Raw genomic sequence first — 9,977 nt, forward strand, 5'->3', positions numbered from 1 at the left:
ACTTTTCATCCTTTTCTTCTCTTCTTTCCACTTCAAGAAATTTTTACTCTTCTTTTCACTCCCTTTTTTTCTTTTACTCCAATAAGTGTCAAAAGACCCTCATGCTGAGCTCAAGAGAGCTTAGAAAATTGCCTTTATCTCAAACGTGTCTAAAACCACACATGCATTAGAGTATTTCATGAAAATTCCTTGTTACCCCAAGAAAGTCAAGATTTTGAGGTGGAATTAGAGAATTTGTAAAAAATTTCTCGTTACCCCAAGAAAATCAAGACTTTAAGGTGGAATTAGAGAATTTCTGAAAAATTTCTCGTTATCCCAAGACTTCAAGGTGGAATTAGAGAAAAAATATGAAAATTTTCTCATTACCCTAAGAAATTCAAGACTTCATGGTGGAATTAGAGAAAAATATGAAAATTTTCTCGTTACCCCAAAAAAGTCAAGACTCAAGGTGGAATTAGAGAAATTTATTAAAATTTCTCATTATCTGAAGAAAGCCAAGATGAGAAAATTTTATGAAAAGTCTCGTTACCCCAAGAAAGTCAAGGTAGAATTAGAGAAATTTTATAGGATTTTTTTAGAGGAAGCCTTGCAAAAAAATTACCAGAATAGCCTCGATAAATTCCTCCATCATTCATTTTCATATCTTCTCTCTTTTCACTCTTCCTCCATTTTTTCTCTCTTTTTTTTAACCCATCCTTCATTTTTTTTTCATTCTTCCTTCATTTTTTCCTCTTTTTTACTCATCCTTCGTTTTTTTTATCAATAACGAAGCTCCATTGCTAGAATTATAATGTAACTACATTAAGAGGTAGTAGCTTCTGTCATAGTCATATGAACATAGATGAGCACATTAGCACTAGCAATGAAAATCTTATCTAGGAATAGATATAGCAAATAATAATAAGCACACCTAAGCGTAAATTATAATTATAGAAATCACAACAACTACGAAATTTCCATGCAGCTAGTTGTAGTTTTATTTTGAGAAAACCCTTTTGTTGAGTTCAGAGATATACTTGATCAGTGAATCCTTGATTGATAGCAACTTTGGGAACTTATTTTTTTTTAACTTTGGTGCATCCATCTCATTGTTGCTTCGAGGTTCAACAATAACTTTAATCATTAAATTGATCAGTCTTGACAACATTACCAGGGTTGGATTTGATGAGTAGCTACATGTTATCTAAATGAGTAAGCACAAACTGGAAGCCACAGAGAGCCTCAGTGAGAAATAGTGTGTGCCCGACAAAAAGATCATCATCCTTTCTCTTAAACATGGGATTATCCTTTTGTTGGAGGACAAACACAATGTCACCTGTAATGCAATCAGCACTTCATCGCCCTCTCCGTGGAAAGGTAATCTTTTGGCCATTCTTCATCTCCCTTCTCAACAACCTTTCAGCTATTTCTTCTCATGACAACTTTCTTTTCCCTTTGCACTCGAGGGCACCCGAGTCCTTGTCATCGATGGTCTCACCTGCGCTTTTGCACTCACTGCAAGGATGTTGCAACTGTTGGATCATGGAAGGACTCTTTTTTTTTCCGGTCCCATTATAGTGGTCCTCCAATGAAACCTTCAAGGGATGAATAATGTTGAAATTAATCATGTTGTAGTAATCAGTTAATTTTTATTTTATATTTTCTGCATGAGTTTGTGTGCATGCATGAGTGTACATGCATGCATGAATTTGTGTGCATGCATGAGTTTGTGTCATAAAAATGTTTGAATGAGTCAGTTAAGACACGTTCATGGTTGACGCTGTCAAAGCATGTCGTGACTCAAGAGTCGGGCACGTTTGTTAGCCCACGTTGTTTTCTCTCTGTGACTGGATGTTTATATAAAGATAAAAAAAATCAGAAAAGCTGTAACTTTGACATCACAAAAAAAATTCTTATTGTCTCACATTGCATGAAAACAAATACGAAACCATAGACAAAGCTCCGATTTGTTACCTACACGTGGTATCAGAGCTGGTGCTAAGTTTGATCCTACCAAAATGTCAGATCATGGAGCTGGTTCTCTTTCAAGATCTTCTTCTGCACCTACGCTCCGCAACCAAGGTGATGGTAGTAGCGGAAGTGGCAACGACGACCACAACGTTGTGGTGCAGCGAGTGGTGAAGGAGACTAGGGGCACAGTGGTTTATCCAATGTTGACCCGTACGAATTATGGTGAGTGGTCTCTCTTGATGAGGATGAACTTGGAGGCACAGGGACTATGGGACGCAATCAAACCTGGAAACGTTGACTACCGGGATGACCGAATGGCGTTATCTGCCATCCTTCGGGCCGTATCATCCGAGATGCTGTCGACTCTCACCATCAAAGATACGGCCAAGCAAGCATGGGATGCTGTGAAGACCATGCGAATGGGTGCCGAGCGTGCACAAGAAACAAAAGCGCAGACGTTGCGTGCAGAATTCGAGTCTATCAAGTTCAAGGATGGTGAAACAGTCGACGAATTCGCCATGCGGCTCACTGGTTTAGTAAACAATATGAGAATCTTGGGTGACAATATCGACGACAAGAGGGTTGTGAAGAAGTTCCTTCGTGTCGTTCCTCTGAGGTACATGCAGGTCGCGATCTCCATTGAGACACTCGCCGACCTCAAAACACTAACCGTGGAGGAACTCACAGGACGGCTCAAAGCTGTTGAGGAACGCTACGAGCTCGGCAGCGACAATGGTGGCACTAACAGTAAACTGTTCTTCACTGAGGAGGAGCAGTTTGTTCACCAGAAAAGGAGAGAACACGGGGATGGTTCTTCTGGTGGAGACAAAGGAAGCAGTATTGGTGGTGATAATCGTTGTCGTGGCAAGCAACGTGGCCGTGGCCGTGGCCGCGGCACGACAGTAGGCAGCCGTGACATGACCAAGGTCAAGTGTTTCAATTGTAACATCTACGGCCATTTTTTGAAGGAATGTCGAAAACCACGCCGCAAACCCAAGCAGGTGGTGAACCTTACGCAAGTGCAAGACAACGCACCGGCGATGTTAATAGCATAGCATTGTGATCTTGTCCAAGTTGCTGAAGATGTGTCGGAGATGGTGTTTCTTAATGAGGAGAAAGTGTTTCCCATGGACGCTAGCAGTGATGTGTGGTATTTCGATACGGAGCTAGCAACCATATGACCGGAGTAAAGGAAATGTTCACATCACTTGATGATTCAGTTAAAGGCACGGTGAAGTTCGGAGATGGCTCGATCGTGGAAATCTGCGGAAAAGGCGTTGTTATGTTTCGATGTCAAAATAAGGAACATAGGGTGCTTATTGAGGTGTATTTCATACCTCGGCTTCGTAGCAACATCGTCAGTTTGGGCCAGCTTGATGAGAGCGGATGCAAGGTCGTCATCGAGCACGGGGAGTTGTCAATTTATGATCGCAAGCGAAAGCTACTTGCACAAGTTCTACGTTCCAAGAATAGACTGTACACTTTATCCTTGAACTTGGCCTTACCTGTGTGCTTGCTAACAAAAGTAAATGAAGTGACATGGTGTTGACATGCAAGCTATGGTCATCTCAACTTTCGCGCACTGCATGACCTGAGCGTTAAGCAGATGGTGAAAGGAATTCCCATCATCGACTAAGTCGAGCAACTTTGTAGCGGATGCATGCTTGGTAAGCAACATCGCATACCGTTTCCTCACGCTACGACGTATCGCGCCGAGCGCCCACTGGAGTTAGCACACGGTGATCTCTGCGGCCCGATCACACCGACAACACCAGGAGGTAAATGTTATTTTCTTTTGATCGTTGATGATCACAGCAAATATATGTGGATCGAGGTGCTCAAGTCCAAGGATGAGGCGTTCAAGCATTCTAAAAGGATTAAGGTTGCTGCTGAGAACGAGATGAATGTCAAACTTAAAGCATTTTCTACTGATCGTGGGGGAATTCAATTCCACAGAGTTTGGCGACTATTGTGATGAGTTGGGGATTAAACACTACACCACCGCACCCTATTCACCACAGCAAAATTTTGTCATTGAACGGCGCAACCAGATGGTTGTGGAGATGGCCCGGAGTCTACTGAAAAGCATGTGTGTGCCAACTACATTCTGGGGCGAGGCTGTGAAGACTGCAGTGCACATTTGCCGACGCGAAGCCTCGATGGGAAAACACCTTATAAGGCATGGTACAGAAGAAAGCCAAGTGTGCACTACTTTAGCATATTCGGCTGCGTTGCACACGTGAAGTAGGTCGAACCCTGGTGTGACAAAGTTGTTGGACAGATCAATGCCGATGGTGTTTCTCGATTACGAAGAAGGATCCAAAGCCTATCGCGTCTATGACCCCAAGTCGAAGAAGCTATATGTAACATGAGATGTCGTGTTTCAGGAGGAGAAGAAATGGGAATGGGCATCAACTTTAACTGAATCCTTTAACGGCGGTGAAAATTCTTTCACGGTTGGGTATACCATTGATCATGTAGCAGGTGCTCCGATTAACATCGTCAACACGACTCCAACAATTAATGAAGGCTCATTGGGAAGATCAACAATAGATCTGAATACATCATCGACTCTCGTCGCTATGATCAATGTTGATGAGGTGACACCAATTACCAACATGTCATGAGACTCAGAGGGTGCATCTCTGCGATACAGGATGGTGTCAGGCATCTATGACATGACCCAACCGGTGATGTACGAAGATGACATTGAATACAACGAGTCTTGTTTTTTTACTGCCGAGGAACCCGTTAGCGTTGAGCATGCATTGAAGGAAGTGTGCTGGAAGCGCGCCATGGATGATGAGATGCAGTCCATCCATCGCAATGACACATGGGTACTGGCAAACCTTCCCACCGGACACCGAGCCATCGGGCTCAAGTGGGTTTTTCAAGGTTAAAAAGGATCCTGAAGGTAATATCATCAAGCACAAAGCTCGTTTAGTCGCGAAGGGTTATGCTCAACGACAGGGGATAGATTTCGATGAGGTATTCGTGCCGGTGGCACGTATAGAGACCATGGGGTTGTTGATTGTACTAGCAGCTCACGGTGGTTGGCAAGTTTCATCATATGGACGTCAAATCCGCATTTTTAAATGGTGAGCTCACCGAGGAGGTGTATGTACAGCAACCTCCTGGTTACATCGAAGGCAAGCATAAACACATGGTACTCAAGCTATGCAAGGCTTTGTATGGTCTGCGGCAAGCACCGCGTGCGTGGAATTCCAAGCTCGACAGTTCTTTGACTTTTCTTGGTTTCGAGAGAAGTCCTCTGGAGCATGCAGTGTACAGGAGGAGAAAGAGTGACATGTTACTACTTGTAAGAGTATACGTTGACGATCTGATCATCACAGGCTCACGCGTCGATGACATCATTGGATTTAAGAATCAGATGCAAAAGCTATTCAGCATGAGTGATCTTGGTCTTTTAACGTATTACTTAGGAATTGAGGTTAAGCAAAATGATGACATGATCACATTGTGCCAAAGCAGCTATGCGCATAAAATATTGGAGCTTTCTGGTATGGCCGACTGTAATCCATGCTTAACCCCGATGGAGAATAGATTAAAGCTGAGAAGAAAAGATGGTAGAGCCGCAGTTGATGCCACCAAATATCGCAGCATAGTCGAGAGTCTATGATATATGTCTAGTGAACACCAGACCGTATATCGCCTATGCCGTAGGTATTGTTAGTCAGTACATGGAGGCACCTACGATGTAGCACATGGCAGCCGTCAAACACATACTAAGATATGTGAGCGGCACAGCCGATTTTTGGTGTTGCTACAAGAGGCACGTCAAGCTGGAGCTAGAGTTGGTCGAGTTTAGTGACAGCGACCTGGCCGACGACTTAGATGACCGCAAGAGCACCACTGGAATGGTGTTCTTACTTAGTGCAAGCCTCATCACATGGGCGTCATAGAAGCAGAAAATTGTTACGCTTTCATCGTGTGAGGCTAAATACATTGCAGCGGCGACGACGGCATGTCAAGGAATGTAGCTCAGCTGATTGATTGGAAATTTAAGAGGCACCAAGCCTTGTGAAGTCAAACTACTGGTAGACAACAAATCGGCGATTGAACTATGCAAGAACCCAGTACATCACGACCGTAGTAAGCATATCAACACGAGGTTTCATTTCCTTCGTGAGTCTGTCGAAGATGGCAAGGTAGTCGTGGCACATGTCAGTACCAACGGACAGCTTGCTGACATCTTAACAAAGGCTCTCGGACACACCAAGTTCATTGAGATACGGGAGAAGCTGGGTGTGTTTAAAGTAAAATCAAGATATCATGATTAATGGGGTGATTTGTTGAAATTAATTATGTTGTAGTAATCAGTTACTTTTTATTTTATATTTTCTGCATGAGTTTGTGTGCATGCATGAGTGTGCGTGCATGCATGAGTTTGTGTGCATAAAAATGTTTGAATGAGTCAGTTAAGACACGTTCATGGTTGACGCGGTCAAAGCATGTCGTGACTTAAGAGTCGGGCATGTTTGTTAGCCAACGTTGTTTTCTCTCTGTGACTGGATGTTTACATAAAGATATAAAAATCAGAAAAGCTGTAACTTTGACAGCACAAAAAAAATTCTCATAGTCTCACGTTGCATGAAAACAAATACGAAACCATAGACGAAGCTCTGATTTGTTTCCTACAAATAACATCATCCCCTCTCCTCTGCCTGTGCCCTCAGCTGTTCCTACCTCCTCCAAAAGGATTGCCACCAAAGAAGAACTGGAAGATGTCAAATGGATCATGGCCACCACACTACAACATTATGTATCTATAGCTATGGAAGAAATTGTAGCAAAAGGTGCAAAATCCTGTAGCTAAACACGTTAGCTTCAAAGATGAATCTCAGAGCAAGAAATGCCATAGCTAAAAAGTTAGCCACATATTTTTATGACTTATGTAGCTAAGTGTAATATTTTTTTGCTACAACTTTTTATTTTTTTCATATCTAAAAACAATAAAAATATTTTTGCCATGAAAATTTAACTTGGTAGAAAATAATTAGTTGTTTTAGCTACGTTATATTTATATATATAGCAAAATAGATTTTAGTTGCAATAGAGAAACTTTGTGTCTAAAAGTTTAATTTACTTGTCACAATGAAATTATTGTCACAAATATTTTATAATTTAGTTATAAATGTAATACATCCGTAACTAAATTAAACATTTATTTGCTATAGTTACTAAAATGTAGCTAAAAAGATAGCACCTTTGCCTCAAAACAAATCAGTTATATCTACACACTAAAAATATTTTTGCTATGAAATAGGAGGCTTGTAACAAATTCTACAAGAAAACAAGAGTACCAGGGACATAAATTTCCATCACTGAAAGATCAAATTCCGTCGGTGATGACTTTCACGGACGGGAATTTCCATTGGACATTACCGTTGGTAATAATAAAGTGGCTAATACTATTCCATTAGTAAAAAAATATTTCCGTTGGTGATGTTGCAAAGATTAGTGATGGAGTACTCGTCACTAAAAAGTGTTTTTTTCATCCATAGAATTCTATCATCGAAGATATTCATCATTAACGGAATTCCATCATTAAAGTGTTTATCACCCACTGAAGTCCGTCAACGATTTCTTTACCAACACCAATGCATTCCGTCACTGAAAGTGTTTATCACCCATGGAATTCCACATTGATGGTTTTCATCAACAATGGAATTTCGTCACTGAAAATATTTATCACCACAGAATTCTGTCACTAAAGGTACTAATTACCAACGGATTTTGATCACTAATTGTTTTTATTATCCATAAAATTTCGTCTATAATACTATTTTTTATTAATTCATTTTTTTAGTTTTATTTCCTTGTAGCACATATATATTACAAATGCTATTTCACAAATTATTTATAATGTATAAAATTATTTATTCATAAAAAAACAATTCCAACATTGTTTAAGACAAAAACCTTCAATGTTTCATCAAATTTAAAAAGATCATAAGAGAAGTCATAGGTAAAATTAACCATAAAACACCCAAGTTCTATGAATCACTCTCTCAAACATTCAATCTTCACCATCGGTGGTTTCATCTTCATGGTCTTTGTCATTCGTTCCAATTTGATAAAATCCAGCATTCCTACAAAATGTTGTAGGATTTAACATCTCAGTAATGCAATACAAAAATGTCTTGATTTCATTCTGAGAATCCTCTAAGCTTTGTAGTTTATTCTTCATAGTTACTACTTATTCCCGTAGATTATCAACTTCGGTGGAAGGACGTGGAGTTTCAATTAGTGGACTACAATCCGATGAATAGTAGCCTTCCCCAATACTAAGAGGAGGAGAAATTAAATTTTTTTCCACGTGGCGTGGTCCCAAATCCATACACATGTGTACGCGTAGTCTCCATTCCTCCAATTGCATCACACCAAGCTTGTGGGTCAAATTCAGGATGAGAAGATTCATCGATACCATATTTTATGGCTCATTGAAGAAGTATAAGATTTCTACAAAAACATAAAATTCTTATAAGTGGTATGATTAAGATAATAAAAGAATTATTAATGCATTAGAAAAAAATTTGCATATTAATAATTAGAATATAATTATGAAACCAATTTACTTACACTCATGGATTTAGATTTATTATCAACATAATCATCACGACCCTTGTCACGCATGTGTGTGCGATTAAACACTTCTGCATATGTTGGCTTCCGATTTAATTGGGTTTGCCTACACATTGATATAGAATAAATTACTCATGGACATAAAATTAAAAAAAAATGTAAACCTTGTGAAAAAGATATAAAATCTTGAAAACAACAATTATAAAGCGATATAGATCATATATACCATCCTCTCCGTATGAAGAAAAAAGGAATCGATCCACCAATATGTTTGGTAATACTTCCATTTTTTTCTGTGTGCCTATTTTGCTTGGCCTTTTGAGATCGATTTTTCCATGTTTCACTATTCCAAACATTTTCAATTAAATGATCCCAAATATCAACTCTCATCCAACCCTCATTATTACCTTTACAATGTGCAATGTCACTCACTCCAAAATGCTTCTTTGCTCAACTCCTTTCTTCTTCCATCATTCCTTTAAATCGCTCTTTGCATGTAGTGTCCCATATTTTTCGTATAACATTTGTTTTTTGGGAAAATTGCTTGCCTATCCCTGCAAAATCATAAAATTGCTTAAATACCCCTATAAAAATACTATTTACTTGAATACCCCCATAAAATTAAATTATTTACTTATATATCCCTGCCGTTAGTTACCGTTAGCCACTGTTAAGGTTTATGGAATTAACCATAGTTCCCACTTAAACCAACTTAATAAATTTACGTAATTACCCTTAACTCTTTCTTTCCCATTTTCTTCCAAACAAGAACCCTTCTATCAAGCCATACCATCTTCGTCGTTCACTGGCGCCGTTGGATGATCTCTTCCATCGCTGCTCGCTCGTTAATGGCGGTCTGAGGGCTTCTCCATCCTTTCTTCCCCATCGCTCTCTCAGTTTCTTAGTTTCCCAATTGTTGAAGGTTAAATCTAATCTGCCTTTTTTTTTCCTCTTTTCTGTGATCTTTTATTCTTGGTCAGTAGGGGTTCTAGAGTTGCAAGATGACCAGGTCAGGATGGTCATTTTGTTGTTTTTATATTATTTTTGAATTATTTTCCCATGATTTAGTGTGTTGGAATTTGTTATTTGTGAATCGATTCTGTTGAGTCTTTTTTGTTTTGCCAGATCCGTTTTATTTTTCCTTTTTCTTTTTTGAAGATTTATTGCTTTTGCTAAGTGAGTAATTGTTAATTAACTCCATGGTTTAGTAATCAAAGAGATGGTCACATGTGTTTTTGGTTAATGAGATCCATTTCGTTTTCCATCTTGAAGACCTTGACATTTTGCAGTCGGACTATTACTTTTGAAGAGATTTATTTATGATTATGGGAACTCTTTATTACTTTTGAAGAGATTTATTTATGATTATGGGAATTCTTTGTTGTCAATGCCAAAGTGCAGAGAGTGGTGATAATTAGTTT

At 39.4% G+C, this 9,977-nt stretch overlaps 1 pseudogene; it reads right to left on the reverse strand.

Annotated features, from left to right (window-relative positions):
• Positions 1 to 1,115: 1,115 nt before the first annotated feature.
• On the reverse strand, positions 1,116 to 9,442 carry LOC120253946 (annotated as a pseudogene).
• Between the last annotated feature and the right edge of the window lie 535 nt (positions 9,443 to 9,977).

Source organism: Dioscorea cayenensis, unplaced genomic scaffold (assembly GCF_009730915.1).
Source record: "Dioscorea cayenensis subsp. rotundata cultivar TDr96_F1 unplaced genomic scaffold, TDr96_F1_v2_PseudoChromosome.rev07_lg8_w22 25.fasta BLBR01000255.1, whole genome shotgun sequence".
Lineage (NCBI taxonomy): Eukaryota > Viridiplantae > Streptophyta > Magnoliopsida > Dioscoreales > Dioscoreaceae > Dioscorea > Dioscorea cayenensis.